The 17434-nt window shown below is 40.9% G+C and overlaps 1 protein-coding gene across 2 annotated transcripts in view; it reads left to right on the top strand.

The window, feature by feature from the left end:
* WDR54 (WD repeat domain 54) overlaps positions 1-10973 on the top strand; it is a gene marked incomplete at its 5' end in the record, with an annotated part of 40461 nt that extends 29488 nt beyond the window's left edge. Inside the window, 1 exon segment of one of the 2 annotated variants that reach the window (XR_008848168.1) lies at positions 9890-10973. 2 annotated transcript variants of the gene reach the window in all.
* Positions 10974-17434: the final 6461 nt, after the last annotated feature.

The following is a 17434-nucleotide window of genomic DNA, read 5'->3' as shown; positions in this document are numbered from 1 at the left end:
GCTCGCTGTTCATGTGTTCGATAAAACGGGGTGCACCTTTTTTAGTTTTGACTGAGTAAACATGTTCCCTGAATCTAGTATTAAGGGTACGTTTTGTGCTACCAATATAAAACCTTCCACATGAACAGGTCATCGCATACACAACCCACTGGGTTCTACAGGTGATCAAGGTGTTGACATGTATAATTTCTCCACCAATTTGGGTGCTTTTTCCTATTTTCATATTGGGGCACCAAATACATGTACCACACTTGTGGTTCCCTGTGGGGCCAGATTTTGTGAGCCAGTCAGAGGTTTTTGGATTCGAACAGAAGTTACTACTAGTGACTGCGTCCCTCAGGTTTTTACACCGCTTGAATGTAATAAGGGGTCTGTCATGTACAAGTTTTCCTAGGTCGGTGTCACTTTTTATCAAGGACCAACTATTATGTACCGCTCTTCTTATAACTTTTTCAAGGGGACTAAATTTGAAAGAAAAGGAGAACCTAGGTACTGGGTTATCGGAGGATTTTACTTTAATATCTTTTTTGGCTTTTTTGTTTTTGTTAATTGCGAGTAAATTGTTTCTATCCTGTGCTAAGGCTCTTTTTAGTGCTGTATTAATAATGAATACAGGGTAACCACGAGCCAGTAACCTCTGCTTCAGTTCTTCGGCTTGAGAAATAAACTTTTCATCGGTATCATTGATGCCTCTCAAACGCAAAAATTGTCCGTAAGGTAAAGCGGTTTTTGTGTGTTGAGGATGATAGCTCGAGAACTGAAGCAGAGAATTAGAGGCTGTGGGCTTCCTATAACCTGATGTACGGAGTTCCCCTCCCTCTGTTTCAATAAGAACATCTAAGAATTCCATTTTTTTCGAATCGACTTTGTAAGTGAATCTAAGATTCATATCATTTTTTTCGTTGAGGTATTCTACAAATTCCCTGAAGTTCGTCGCGGTGCCATCCCAGGCGATGAACACGTCATCGACAAATCTGAGATAGCACCGGACGAACCTCAGGAAAGGATTGGAGGTGGTGAACACGTATTTTTCCTCGAATGAGGCGACGTATAGATTTGCAAAGGTGCAGGCCACGGGGGTGCCCATGGCCACACCCCCGATCTGTCTGTACCACACTTCGTCGAACAGAAATGCATTGTTTTTTAATATAAATGCCAAGGACTCACAAATAAATTGGGTCACTTTATCAGACTTTCCGGAGTGCGACAAAATCTCCCTGATGCACTCCACCCCTTTATCTTGTGGAATGCTAGTATAGAGATTCTCTATATCTATAGAGGCTAGCAACATATTATCTGACCATACTAAATCCTGTAAAAACAAAAGAAATTGGTTGGTGTCCTTTACCAGCGATGGCACTTCCTGCAGAAGGGGTCGCAGTAACCATTCCAAATATTTGGACAATGGTTCTGTGACTGAGCCCCTCCCTGAGACTATTGGTCTCCCGGGGGGGGCTTCCAAGGTCTTATGTACCTTCGGCAGGAAGTACCATCGCGGGCTAGAAGGAAACAAAGGAATCAATTTTTCAGCACGTTTTTTAGAAATAATATTGTTTTCAACTGCTTTTCTAAGTAGACCCTGTAGATTCTCTCTAATTTTAGGGACAGGATTCGTATGCAATTTGGTGTAGGTGAGAGAATTGCCTAGCAATCTCAGAGCTTCGTTTTAATAATATTCTGTGGTCATAACGACTACATTACCGCCTTTGTCGGCTTTTTTTATGACAATATCATTTCTTTTCTTGAGACAGTCTATTGCTCTTCTCTCACCTAAACTCAAATTGCTGGGGTCTTTTTTATAGATAAGGGACTTAACCTCACGAAGTACATTATTATGAAAGAGGTCGATATTGCTCCCCGGTGTCACCTGAGGACAAAAGGAGGATTTAACCCCACCCTTAAAGTCCTCAAATGACAGCTCCCTAGTGACTATGGGGTCCTCGGCTGTGTCCTGGAAATCAATTAAATGGTCGAGACATTCGAGCTCGCTAGTTGTAGCGTCTTTGAGGACGCTAAACCCAAGAGGGCCAACTACTGCTGGGATCTCCCCTTCTAGTGGACTTATAGCTGTATTTTTATTAGCAAATATTTTTTTCAGATTTAATTTTCTGATAGACTTAAATAGATCTACTTCAAAGTCCACTATGTTGAAGTCCTCCGTAATACAGTAGTTGAGACCTCTGCTTAACAGAGATATAGTGTCCTGGACGAGTGACCTGTCCGTAAGATTGATAACTGAACAGACATCTTCTACTTGTTCCAAGACACTTTTTTGTTCCTCTGGGTGCTCCTTTTGGGGCGACCCAGGTCCTCTTCTCCTTTTCCTTCTAGGTCCCCTTCGTGCTTTCCGCCTAAAGGGCCACTTGTTTTTTTGGTGTTAGAGTCCATTTTTTTGCTATTTGATGCGGTTTCTTGATCTTTTTGATCTTGATTTTCTTTTGAGGTTCTTTGTTTTTCACTATCATCCTTTCTAGACTTTCTATTTGAATCTTCGTTCCCACTTGAATCGGACTCGGTGGTCCAATAATCGGTTGTTCTACGTCTAGCTTGCCCGCCTCTAGGTCGTCTCGGGCGTTGTTTTTTTGGACCTCCTACGGGAAACACCTTTTCGGATTCATAGTCTAGACGATCTCTAATAAATTTATCCTTTTTTTGATCCTTGATAATGGATTGTAATGCCACTATTTTTCTTTAACTTAATGCTGCCGGCAACCTGGGACTCAATGAAAGAGTAGACTACAGTGTCTTTTTGTAATTCATATTCCTATGTTTCAGGTTAATTTATAACCTTTTTTTTCCTTTCTCCTTTTTCCTTTTTCCTTCTTCCCTTTTCCTCTTTTCTCTTTTTATAGATACATTTTTATAAAGAGAATAATTTTTGTAATTCTTGTACTTTTCTATATTCATACTATTTAGATAGAAATCTTTTATACTTGTAACAAATCCTTTTGCATTACGAGTTGTTATTTAATGTTTTTAATGTAACAGTTAGCACGCACCTGTTCCGGGTGCGTCACCCAGGGAGGTGTGCTCTTAAGGGTGACGCATCACGGAACAGGTAGGGTCTGAAGAAGCGTGATACGCACGCGCAACAGCTGTCACCCAGCTTCCCACTGATGAGCTAGTCCTACCTTCTGGCGTCCGTGCTCCATGTCTCTGCACCGTTGAAATGAAATAAAAGAAAATTGCACCGTATCCTGGTGAGTGACGTCCCTCTCTTTCTCTTTTGTGCATACTTTTGTGAATGCTGCATCTTTAAGGGACTTGGAACCACACAGTGTACAGTGCCTGCCAGCACTTTACGGAACTGTAGTGGACATATTCAGGAACCAGGGTACATACATCTTGCTGCTGAAGCACTAAGGGAGGAGCGCTATTTGGGGTAGAGATGCCGACTATTCACTCTTGCCGAGTTATTTGCGATATTGCTTATTTCTATTAGTCTGAGCACACCCCTAACTCCCAGCTTGCAAGCCTCATACGCATACCATGGAATCCGAAGATTCGTCTGACAGTATACCTGAGGTGCCGGACGGTGCAGTAGGAGCCGGACGGAAGGATGCTAGGGACTTCTTTCATCAGTGCAATGTGAAGGACACGTTACAAGTCCTAAGTCTTAAGAACCTTGAATTCAAAGTACTTGCTTTGGCGGAAAAGGAAACACGGCTATTTTGGACAGGTAACTCATTACGCTCATATGTGGACTGCGAAAGGGTCCTGAGAGGCTTAAGAGCATATAAAGAACCCTCTCAATTCAGTGATGACCCTGAATTTGTCCACACCTGGAAAAACATCCATCAGGAATATTGCATGCAAATGTTAAGAGCCGTCATAGATAGGAACGAACAAGAATATACAAAAGTAACAGAAGAATTACTAAAGACAAAAACAGAACTCAGAACCCGCTTGGAAGAAGAAAAATTTCATACATTTTCTAAAAAAATGGAAAGAAAAATAGTGGCATTACAATCCATTATCAAGGATCAAAAAAAGGATAAATTTATTAGAGATCGTCTAGACTATGAATCCGAAAAGGTGTTTCCCGTAGGAGGTCCAAAAAAACAACGCCCGAGACGACCTAGAGGCGGGCAAGCTAGACGTAGAACAACCGATTATTGGACCACCGAGTCCGATTCAAGTGGGAACGAAGATTCAAATAGAAAGTCTAGAAAGGATGATAGTGAAAAACAAAGAACCTCAAAAGAAAATCAAGATCAAAAAGATCAAGAAACCGCATCAAATAGCAAAAAAATGGACTCTAACACCAAAAAAACAAGTGGCCCTTTAGGCGGAAAGCACGAAGGGGACCTAGAAGGAAAAGGAGAAGAGGACCTGGGTCGCCCCAAAAGGAGCACCCAGAGGAACAAAAAAGTGTCTTGGAACAAGTAGAAGATGTCTGTTCAGTTATCAATCTTACGGACAGGTCACTCGTCCAGGACACTATATCTCTGTTAAGCAGAGGTCTCAACTACTGTATTACGGAGGACTTCAACATAGTGGACTTTGAAGTAGATCTATTTAAGTCTATCAGAAAATTAAATCTGAAAAAATATTTGCTAATAAAAATACAGCTATAAGTCCACTAGAAGGGGAGATCCCAGCAGTAGTTGGCCCTCTTGGGTTTAGCGTCCTCAAAGACGCTACAACTAGCGAGCTCGAATGTCTCGACCATTTAATTGATTTCCAGGACACAGCCGAGGACCCCATAGTCACTAGGGAGCTGTCATTTGAGGACTTTAAGGGTGGGGTTAAATCCTCCTTTTGTCCTCAGGTGACACCGGGGAGCAATATCGACCTCTTTCATAATAATGTACTTCGTGAGGTTAAGTCCCTTATCTATAAAAAAGACCCCAGCAATTTGAGTTTAGGTGAGAGAAGAGCAATAGACTGTCTCAAGAAAAGAAATGATATTGTCATAAAAAAAGCCGACAAAGGCGGTAATGTAGTCGTTATGACCACAGAATATTATAAAAACGAAGCTCTGAGATTGCTAGGCAATTCTCTCACCTACACCAAATTGCATACGAATCCTGTCCCTAAAATTAGAGAGAATCTACAGGGTCTACTTAGAAAAGCAGTTGAAAACAATATTATTTCTAAAAAACGTGCTGAAAAATTGATTCCTTTGTTTCCTTCTAGCCCGCGATGGTACTTCCTGCCGAAGGTACATAAGACCTTGGAAGCCCCCCCCGGGAGACCAATAGTCTCAGGGAGGGGCTCAGTCACAGAACCATTGTCCAAATATTTGGAATGGTTACTGCGACCCCTTCTGCAGGAAGTGCCATCGCTGGTAAAGGACACCAACCAATTTCTTTTGTTTTTACAGGATTTAGTATGGTCAGATAATATGTTGCTAGCCTCTATAGATATAGAGAATCTCTATACTAGCATTCCACAAGATAAAGGGGTGGAGTGCATCAGGGAGATTTTGTCGCACTCCGGAAAGTCTGATAAAGTGACCCAATTTATTTGTGAGTCCTTGGCATTTATATTAAAAAACAATGCATTTCTGTTCGACGAAGTGTGGTACAGACAGATCGGGGGTGTGGCCATGGGCACCCCCGTGGCCTGCACCTTTGCAAATCTATACGTCGCCTCATTCGAGGAAAAATACGTGTTCACCACCTCCAATCCTTTCCTGAGGTTCGTCCGGTGCTATCTCAGATTTGTCGATGACGTGTTCATCGCCTGGGATGGCACCGCGACGAACTTCAGGGAATTTGTAGAATACCTCAACGAAAAAAATGATATGAATCTTAGATTCACTTACAAAGTCGATTCGAAAAAAATGGAATTCTTAGATGTTCTTATTGAAACAGAGGGAGGGGAACTCCGTACATCAGGTTATAGGAAGCCCACAGCCTCTAATTCTCTGCTTCAGTTCTCGAGCTATCATCCTCAACACACAAAAAACGCTTTACCTTACGGACAATTTTTGCGTTTGAGAGGCATCAATGATACCGATGAAAAGTTTATTTCTCAAGCCGAAGAACTGAAGCAGAGGTTACTGGCTCGTGGTTACCCTGTATTCATTATTAATACAGCACTAAAAAGAGCCTTAGCACAGGATAGAAACAATTTACTCGCAATTAACAAAAACAAAAAAGCCAAAAAAGATATTAAAGTAAAATCCTCCGATAACCCAGTACCTAGGTTCTCCTTTTCTTTCAAATTTAGTCCCCTTGAAAAAGTTATAAGAAGAGCGGTACATAATAGTTGGTCCTTGATAAAAAGTGACACCGACCTAGGAAAACTTGTACATGACAGACCCCTTATTACATTCAAGCGGTGTAAAAACCTGAGGGACGCAGTCACTAGTAGTAACTTCTGTTCGAATCCAAAAACCTCTGACTGGCTCACAAAATCTGGCCCCACAGGGAACCACAAGTGTGGTACATGTATTTGGTGCCCCAATATGAAAATAGGAAAAAGCACCCAAATTGGTGGAGAAATTATACATGTTAACACCTTAATCACCTGTAGAACCCAGTGGGTTGTGTATGCGATGACCTGTTCATGTGGAAGGTTTTATATTGGTAGCACAAAACGTACCCTTAATACTAGATTCAGGGAACATGTTTACTCAGTCAAAACTAAAAAAGGTGCACCCCGTTTTATTGAACACATGAACAGCGAGCATAACGGCATCTGTAATGATCTACTCTTTCAGGGACTCGAGGTTATCCGCAGATAAAAGAAAATTCAGATAAAAGAAAACTTCTGTTACAAACAGAAGCCAAATGGATCATAAAACTTAATGCTGCCGGCAACCTAGGACTCAATGAAAGAGTAGACTACAGTGTCTTTTTGTAATTCATATTCCTATGTTTCAGGTTAATTTATAACCTTTTTTTTCCTTTCTCCTTTTTCCTTTTTCCTTCTTCCCTTTTCCTCTTTTCTCTTTTTATAGATACATTTTTATAAAGAGAATAATTTTTGTAATTCTTGTACTTTTCTATATTCATACTATTTAGATAGAAATCTTTTATACTTGTAACAAATCCTTTTGCATTACGAGTTGTTATTTAATGTTTTTAATGTAACAGTTAGCACGCACCTGTTCCGGGTGCGTCACCCAGGGAGGTGTGCTCTTAAGGGTGACGCATCACGGAACAGGTAGGGTCTGAAGTAGCGTGATACGCACGCGCAACAGCTGTCACCCAGCTTCCCACTGATGAGCTAGTCCTACCTTCTGGCGTCCGTGCTCCATGTCTCTGCACCGTTGAAATGAAATAAAAGAAAATTGCACCGTATCCTGGTGAGTGACGTCCCTCTCTTTCTCTTTTGTGCATAACTACTATAATACTGCCTCCTATATACAAGAATATAACTACTATAATACTGCCTCCTATATTCAAGAATATAACTACTATAATACTGCCTCCTATATTCAAGAATATAACTACTATAATACTGCCTCCTATATACAAGAATATAACTACTATAATACTGCTCCTATATACAAGAATATAGCTACTATAATACTGCTTCTATATACAAGAATATAACTACTATAATACTGCTCCTATATACAAGAATATAACTACTATAATACTGTCTCCTATATACAAGAATATAACTACTATGATACTGCTCCTATATATACACAAGAATATAACTACTGTAATACTGCTCCTATATACAAGAATATAACTACTATAATACTGTCTCCTATATACAAGAATATAACTACTATAATACTGCTCCTATATACAAGAATATAACTACTATAATACTGCCCCTATATACAAGAATATAACTACTATAATACTGCTCCTATATACAAGAATATAACTACTATAATACTGCTCCTATATACAAGAATATAACTACTATAATACTGCTCCTATATACAAGAATATAACTATTATAATACTGCTCCTATATACAAGAATATAACTACTATAATACTGCCTCCTATATACAAGAATATAACTACTATAATACTGCCTCCTATATACAAGAATATAACTACTATAATACTGCCTCCTATATACAAGAATATAACTACTATAATACTGCTCCTATATACAAGAATATAACTACTATAATACTGCTCCTATATACAAGAATATAACTACTATAATACTGCTCCTATATACAAGAATATAACTACTATAATACTGCTCCTATATACAAGAATATAACTACTATAATACTGCTCCTATATACAAGAATATAACTACTATAATTCTGCTCCCATGTACAAGAATATAACTACTATAATACTGCCTCCTATATACAAGAATATAACTACTATAATACTGCTCCTATATACAAGAATATAACTACTATAATACTGCTCCCATGTACAAGAATATAACTACTATAATACTGCTCCCATATACAAGAATATAACTACTATAATACTGCTCCTATATACAAGAATATAACTACTATAATACTGCTCCTATATGCAAGAAAATAAGTACTAACACAATAAGTACTATGTACAAGCCAGAGAATAAAGTGATCGGGAAACAAATTGGCCAGAAGTCCCACAGGCTTGCATGGGACTGCCGGCAAACAAGTCTCCTGATCACTCAGGGTAAGTCTTGGGCTCTGAAGTTGCAAAGATATCCTGCTGCCAGGACCATCAGAGGCACCATGTCCTGAAAACCCGTACAGAATGCTTATGAAAAAATCCAGACAAAAAGACTGGAGTTGGGCTCTAGGCTCCATGCCCTCTACAAACTGGATCTGTCTGAATCAGATCAATGGGAGGATCCCGAGAAAGTGGATCCTGCTGTAGACTTTGTTTCCATCTGATGAATCCTCTCCTTGAGAGCCTATTCCAACAAAGATGCATTAAATAAAGCTGCTCCTTCTACTGATCCAGTTTAAATGGGCACTGCCACCAACCTTTTATTTTTTTTTTTTTTTTTATATATATATATATACATGTTGTAGTACTTATGCACCAACAACATATCTCTAATATAGATTCATTATTTTTTTTTAAATTAAAATTGTGTATTTTATATTTGAAAACCGGCCACTATCGGGTCTCCCTCCTAGTGGCCGGCTGTAGCCTGCCATGACGTCACCACTGAATTAGGCCCGATGTCGGCCGGGCAATCGGTCCTAATTCAGTCAGCCTGCGCTCACTCCCTGCCTGTCAATCAGACAGGTGGGAGCGAGTGCTGTGACCGCTGGGGCGCTCATTGGCTGCCTGGCCTCGCAGCTGCCTCATTGGCTGCCTGCCCCCGGCATGTACAGTCTGGAGGCAGCGCAGCACTGAGTCTCAGTGCTGCTCTGATGCTCCAGGACTGTACATGTCCTGTACAGGTAAGTGATGTCTTATTTCACTTAGCCATACTTTGTTTCGGTTCCGGGTCTTGGCCGTGAGCACAGCAGGTGGGCCATTCTCCTATACTCCTCCTCCTTGGATAACACTACACTGCTAAACAGAGAGGAGGACACCCATGAGCAGCCTGCCGTGCTATTGGCCGCTCATCTATGCGTGCTCCCTACAGGAGCGCAGCACAGATGAGGTGAGGGCGGAAGTCGGCATAGGGATAGGTTAGCAATAGGAAGGGACAGAAAAAGAAAAATACAGATGGTGGGAGCTACTCTTTAAAGAGTCCTTAAAGTTTGGTTATGCCAATTTAGTAAGAATCCTCAGGATGGGGTATGGGGTGCCCAGAAGGCATTTGTTAGACTTAGATTCTATTTACTTAAAACTGCTGCTGATTCTGTTTGTGACTTTCTATTCGGTGCTGTAAACATCTGCTCAGTCTTGAATTCGGTCAGGCGTGATGTTTGGCTCAAGCCACGGTCTGTTGATGCTGCCAAGAAAAAAATAAATTCTGTGCCCTTCCTTTCAAACCAGATAATCTCATAGCTGGACAAGATTCCTGATGACAAGAACGTTTTATTATTTCCTCAGAACTAGAAGAGGAAGTTCTTCAAGAATTTTTCATTTCTGAGAAAACCCTTTTGAATAGAGAAGCTATGGGCAAAATCAAATCAACCATAAGCACCATCCAGCGAAGAGACGTCACAGTATTCCCTGTATCGTATGGAGCCACATCTTTATATTCCCCAAAAATGTCTGATCAAGAACATTTCCAAGAATCGCCATCAAGATACAAGAGACTGTCTATCAGTTATAATTATGGGCTCTCCCCAGACCCCACAATTCACACAACATTACGCTTCTGACTTCCCAAAGACTCCAGGGAATTAAAGTAATACCATACCTAGACAACTGGCTTCTCATACCCTACTTCTTTAGCATCTACAACTCTCAAGACCTCCTGAAGAAAAGTGGGACTTCCCATCAATTTGAGCAAATTTAATCTGGTTCCATCAATTTGGGTCTTATCACAGATTATAACTGCCAGAGGCTTTTTCTTCCATTGAAGACACAATCCAAACTGAAGCCACACATTCTTCATCTTGTGAAGTCTCCAGCAGACACCATCTGGGCAGCAAATAAGGTGTTGAGTTTGGTGACAGCACTAATAATAGTAGTCCTGTGGGTTAAGGTTTATATTTGAGATCCACAACCTGGGACATGAATGTTCACTATCTGCCCGTTTTACTTTTTTCCCCTCTCTCCCACAGGACTCTTCAATGGTCCCTCAAAAATCTGTCCCAGGGCAACAGTTCCAAGCCTCAGACTCAAAACAATCCATCTTGCCCTACAGTACCACTGCTCAAGAACAAGGCTGTGCTTGTGCAATCGTACAATGCAGTCTTGGTAAGGGGGGACAAGAGCCCCAATGTTGTAAATAGAGTGCATGATCTTGATGGCCTGGGCAGAAGACCATCTTCTGTTCCTCTCAGCAGTTCATATCAAAGGATCCCCTTATATTCAAGTGGATCTGCTGAGTCCGAGGATCTTAAGATCCCAATGAGTGAGAATTGAACCCCAAATACTTTAAGTAGATAACACAAAGAGAGAAACACAGCTGCACATCCACCATTTGTAATTTGATCTACTTGCTTCTCAGCATAATTTCAAAAATGAACAGGTCGTTAGTATACATTTTGATCAAAAAGTACATGCCCACTCGCCACGTCAAGGCCACCTCGTTAGAGTGGGTCCCTAACCTGACACTGGTGTAGCCCCCGGCAGCGACCACTGCCTCAGAGACCCCATGCCCAACGGGGGGGAGCGACCCAGTGGCCAGGCAGCCCCACTACTGCCCGACCAAGCCCCTGGCTCTGGGTTACTCCACCCCACAGACAAAGCATCACAGAGACAATGGCCACCACAGAGAACCACACCAGTGTGAAACCTACCATGTGCTCACTGCCAGAGGGCTGGGGAATGGTAGGAGGAAACACTTATGCAGTTTCCTGCTAATTAAAAACGCCTGGGCCAAATGGGTGGAGTGGAGTGCAGGCTATGGAAGAAGGGAGAGACTACAAATGTACAACACAAAGAGAGAAACACAGCCACACATCCACCATTTGTAATTTGATCTACTTGCTTCTCAGCATAATTTAAAAAACTAACAGGTTGTTAGTATACATTTTGATCAAAAAGTACAAGCCCACTCCCCACGTCAAGGCCACCTCGTTAGAGTGGGTCCCTTACATGACACTGGCATAGCCCCCTGGCGGTGATCACTGCCTCCGAGACCCCATCCCCATGCTGGTGTGGTTCTCTGTGGTGGCCATTGTTTCTGTGATGCTTTGTCTGTGGGGTGGAGTGGCCCAGAGCCAGGGGCTTGGTCGGGCAGCAGTGGGGCTGCCTGGCCACTGGGTCACTCCCCCCGTTGGGCATGGGGTCTCGGAGGCAGTGGTCGCCGCCAGGCGCTACGCCATTGTCAGGTTAGGGACCCACTCTAACGAGGTGGCCTTGACGTGGCGAGTGGGCTTGTACTTTTTGATCAAAATGTATACTACCAACCTGTTAGTTTTTTTTAATTAAGCTGAGAAGCCAGTAGATCAAATTACAAATGGTGGCTGTGCGGCTGTGTTTCCCTTTTTGTGTTGCACTTTAGGTAGATAAACAATTGGGATTGTGCCCCGATGGGACATGATGGTGACTAAAGCCAATTGAAAACTACCAAATTTCTGCTCCCTTTGTTGCAGAGACAATTGGGATATGATCAACACGTTTACCATGACTTGGAAGGATCATTTTCTTTTCATCTTTTCTTAGAAAAAATCATTCAAGACCAGCCATTAGTGATACTACCAGCTCCATTCTGACCCAAAGTGCATAGTTTCCTCTATTGTTTAGGTTATTAAAGGGCAAGTATTGGAAACTTTCTCAGCACAAATACCTCCTTCTCTGGAACGGCTTCTTCCCTCAACATTTCGATCGCCTTTATCTGACAGTATGGATTTTGTGAGAGTTCAAAGTTCAGATCTAAAGGCCTCTCTGAGGAAGTAATCGGTATCTTAGCTGTCATCTACAATTGAGCGCGGTACACTAAATTTTCATCCTGGAGAAGAAGAAAAGGTCATGAAGACATCTCTACCTGTCATGTTACAGTTTCTTCAGGATGGGTTTCAAAGGGGATTGAAAGCAGACACCTTAAAGAGTACACGTAACTGTTTACAGATAGGAAATTCTAAGGGAAAACTATTTTTGCTCTTTTCTTTAAGGCCTTATGAATTGTAAGACCAACAGTAAGACCTCCTATTGCATCTTGGGACTTGTGCTTTGTACTCAACAAGCTTTCTGAACAAAAGTTTGGCCTGTTACAAAAAGTGGCTTTTCTATAAGGTTTTGTATCTTGTAGCCATTACTTCTGCCAAAAGACTTGGGAGTGGCCAACCTTCCGTTATCAAGTTTGTGCCAGACAAGGCTCTTCTAAGAACTGTACCTTCATTCGTACCCAAAGTTGTTACAGAAATAAATTTTAACAGAGAAGTCTTCCAGCCTGTGTTTCTCCCAAACTGAAAAGACTGGAGTTTTCTATGTAAAATCAAAATATTCTCTGTTATCTTGAAAAAGAAGATGCTTTATGGCAAAATGAAAATCTCTTTGAACAGTTTGCTGGACCAAGAAAAGTAAAGACTGCAGAAATACATAGTAATGATTGATGGATTAAAGAACCTTCTTTTCCTCTTAAGGACCGTTCTACACATTCAACACCTACCTTCTGGGCCGAAAACTACTATAATACTGCTTCCTATGAACAAGAATATAACTACTATAAAACTGATAACAAACAAATCACCCAAAAGGGCATAAGGGGCCCTCTAAATGTATTTATTCACCAAACCCCAAGGCCGTAGCCCGGGGTAAAACACCCCTATTTGAATACCCCTAAAATATAGCTTTTATTGGATACTATTATAAAACCTGTGTTGAAACCGAGAAATTTTAAAATACAGGGTGGGCCATTTATATGGATACACCTTAATAAAATGGGAATGGTTGGTGATATTAACTTCTTGTCTGTGGCACATTAGTATATGTGAGGGGGGAAACTTTTCAAGATGGGTGGTGACCATGGCGGGCATTTTGAAGTTGGCCATTTATATGGATACACCTTAATAAAATGGGAATGGTTGGTGATATTAACTTCCTGTTTGTGGCACATTAGTATATGTGAGGGGGGGAAACGTTTCAAGATGGGTGGTGACCATGGTGGCCATTTTGAAGTTGGCCATTTTGAATCCAACTTTAGTTTTTTCAATAGGAAGAGGGTCATGTGACACATCAAACTTATTGGGAATGTCACAAGAAAAACAGTGATGTGCTTGATTTTAACGTAACTTTATTCTTTCATGAGTTATTTACAAGTTTCTGACCACTTATAAAATGTGTTCAATGTGCTGCACATTATGTTGGATTGTCAATGCAACCCTCTTCTCTATATACTGCTATATACTACTATATACACCGCAGGAGAAATGCTAGCACAGGCTTCCAGTATCCGTATACACTGCTATATACTACTATATACACCGCAGGAGAAATGCTAGCACAGGCTTCCAGTATTCGTATACACTGCTATATACTACTATATACACCGCAGGAGAAATGCTAGCACAGGCTTCCAGTATTCGTAGTTTCAGGGGCTGAATAATGGGCAAAACAAAAATTGGAACAGGACCCTCAGTTTACGCAGAAGATTTTGTTCAGTGATGAGGCAAACATTTATGTGAATGGTGCAGTTAACAAACACAACCACCGCTACTGGTCTGACACTAACCCACATTGGACAGATCCCTCCAAGACTGTTGGAACACAAAAAAGTATGGTATGGTGGGGTATATGGGGTACAAAGATAGTGGGGCCATTCTTCATCAATGGAAACCTCAAGGCCACTGGATATGTGAAATTGCTCCATGATGATGTTTCCCTCTTTATGCACTGAAGCTGCACGTTCCCTGAGTTTTTCCAGCAAGATGGTGACCACCACATTATGGGTGTCAGGTCCGAGCATTCCTAGATGAAGTTTCCAGGAAAGTGGATTGGTCGTCGTGGGCCAGTTGAATGGCCCCCAAGGTCTCCTGATCTGACCCCCTTAGACTTTTATCTTTGGGGTCATCTGAAGGCAATTGTCTATGCTGTGAAGATACGAGATGTGCAGCACCTGAAACTACGGATACTGGAAGCCTGTGCTAGCATTTCTCCTGCGGTGTATATAGTAGTATATTGCAGTGTATATAGATACTGGAAGCCTGTGCTAGCATTTCTCCTGCGGTGTATATAGTAGTATATAGCAGTGTATACGGATACTGGAAGTCTGTGCTAGCATTTCTCCTGCAGTGTATATAGTAGTATATAGCAGTGTATACGGATACTGGAAGCCTGTGCTAGCATTTCTCCTGCAGTGTATATATAGTAGTATATAGCAGTGTATACGGATACTGGAGGCCTGTGCTAGCATTTCTCCTGCGGTGTATATAGTAGTATATAGCAGTGTATACAGATACTGGAAGCCTGTGCTAGCATTTCTCCTGCGGTGTATATAGTAGTATATAGCAGTGTATATGGATACTGGAAGCCTGTGCTAGCATTTCTCCTGCGGTGTATATAGTAGTATATAGCAGTGTATACGGATACTGGAAGCCTGTGCTAGCATTTCTCCTGTGGTGTATATAGTAGTATATAGCAGTGTATACGGATACTGGAAGCCTGTGCTATCATTTCTCCTGCGGTGTATATAGTAGTATATAGCAGTGTATACGGATACTGGAAGTCTGTGCTAGCATTTCTCCTGCGGTGTATATAGTAGTATATAGCAATGTATACGGATACTGGAAGCCTGTGCTAGCATTTCTCCTGCGGTGTATATAGTAGTATATACGGATACTGGAAGCCTGTGGTAGCATTTCTCCTGCAGTGTATATAATAGTATATAGCAGTGTATACGGATACTGGAAGCCTGTGCTAGCATTTCTCCTGCGGTGTATATAGTAGTATATAGCGGTGTACACGGACACTGGAAGCCTGTGCTAGCATTTCTCCTGCGGTGTATATAGTAGTATATAGCAGTATATAGAGAAGAGGGTTGCATTGACAATCCAACACAATGGGCAGCACATTGAGCACATTTTATAAGTGATCAGAAACTTGTAAATAACTCATGAAAGAATAAAGTTACATTAAAACCAAGCACATCATTGTTTTTCTTGTGAAATTCCCAATAAGTTTGATGTGTCACATGACCCTCTTCCTATTGAAAAAACTAAAGTTGGATTCAAAATGGCTGACTTCAAAATGGCCACCATGGTCACCACCCATCTTGAAAAGTTTCCCCCCTCACATATACTAATGTGCCACAAACAGGAAGTTAATGTCACCAACCATTCCCATTTTATTAAGGTGTATCCATATAAATGGCCCACCCTGTATTTCACAATGGTAGAGGGCATGAATTACTTTTTGTAGGTCTGTGCCAACTTAAAATGGGACCTTAAAATTGGTAATCTTCTCTTACGAGAAGAAGCTAAGTGGATTTGGAGACTGAAATCTCAAGCACCACGGGGCATTAATGAAGGTTTTTCTTGTGCTGCATTTTTGTAATTATTACTACTACTTAATCATTGAATATATCCCAGGCATTATTATTTTCTATGGCATGGACAATTAATGGCGGTTAGTAATTGATAACGTACTGAATTTGATGATTGGTTGTGATAGGCTGTATTATTAATATCGTTATTGGGCTCACTATTGTTCTTATACCTTTGTTATTGTTAATTTTGTCATACTAATTGAGTTGCATATAGTCTACAAAAAGATGGTTGCTTGTGGACTATAACTGAACTGTTTCACTGTACCTATATTTATATAAAGATTGTGAAATATTTGAGCAACATTGTCTTATTGTATATTGTACTTACCTGTGTAGTGTATCAGAATGCATGAATAATATTAAATGATGGTGTCATGTCACATTTATATCCGGATCCCTGTTATTTTTATATATATCTTTATTAGTCTATTAGGTAGAGACTGGAGTTCATAATGATTGTATAACATTTAGTTTAGAGAAAGCTTTTTATCCTAATAGAGACCAAGTTCGAATACATGTGCAGCGCACATTGCTATTCCAAAATAAACTAAGTATCGATGCAGGCGCACTGATAATAACTGAGGACCAGAGAATAGAAGTTCTCCAAAAACACTAGTTGACATGTTCAGACTGGTAGCGAAAGTAGCAATAGTGCAGAGTGCAAGAGCATCAGGACACGCCGGCGGCATGAATGGTCATGCGCGGCACATCTGAGTGAGGTCACCAATGTAGCGGGTGCAAGTATATGACGCCAGAACACGGAACGGGACCATCTTTACTGACGTGAGTATATTGCCACTTGCATGGAGTTTACCTAGGAAGTAATTAGAGAAGCTGGGACCTCATTGGCTTACACAGTATTGTACTTGTCATCTTATCCATTATTGGTTCAGGGATCTGGACGACTAATTGTGAGGTCATAGGGGATGTCTATAAAAGGCCTCTCCACCATTCTTTGTCAGCTATGGCCACTGTTTGCCTCTTGAGAACGCCGTTGTAACGGTGAAACATGTAGAGGCTGCCAATCTAGTGTGTTTATTTTATTGATTTCCAGATGGGTTGCTGGGTAACTGCAGTACCCTAGAATCTGGAATGTGAGGGGATATACCCTGTTGTACACTACTAATATACCACCCATCTGGCATCTATTTTAAAATTTCTGGGTTACAACACTGGTTTTATAATAGTATCCAATAAAAGCTATATTTTAGGGGAATTCAAATATGGTTGTTTTACCCCGGGCTAAGGCCTTGGGTTTGGTGAATAAATTACTATAATACTGCTCCCTATATACAAAGAATATAACTACTATAATACTTCCTCCTATGTACAAGAATATAACTACTACAATACTGCCTCCTACGTACAAAAAAAATATACCTACTATAATACTACCTCCTACGTACAAGAATATACCTACTATAATGCATGTCAGTAGAAATAAAACTTCAGCACTCACCAATGTTCCAATAAACCTTTATTCGAGCATCAAATCC

The sequence above is a fragment of the Hyla sarda genome, chromosome 1 (assembly GCF_029499605.1).
Source record: "Hyla sarda isolate aHylSar1 chromosome 1, aHylSar1.hap1, whole genome shotgun sequence".
NCBI classification, from domain to species: domain Eukaryota; kingdom Metazoa; phylum Chordata; class Amphibia; order Anura; family Hylidae; genus Hyla; species Hyla sarda.
The sequence above is the reverse complement of the archived record's forward strand: the minus strand, read 5'-3'. Positions and strand labels throughout refer to the sequence as shown.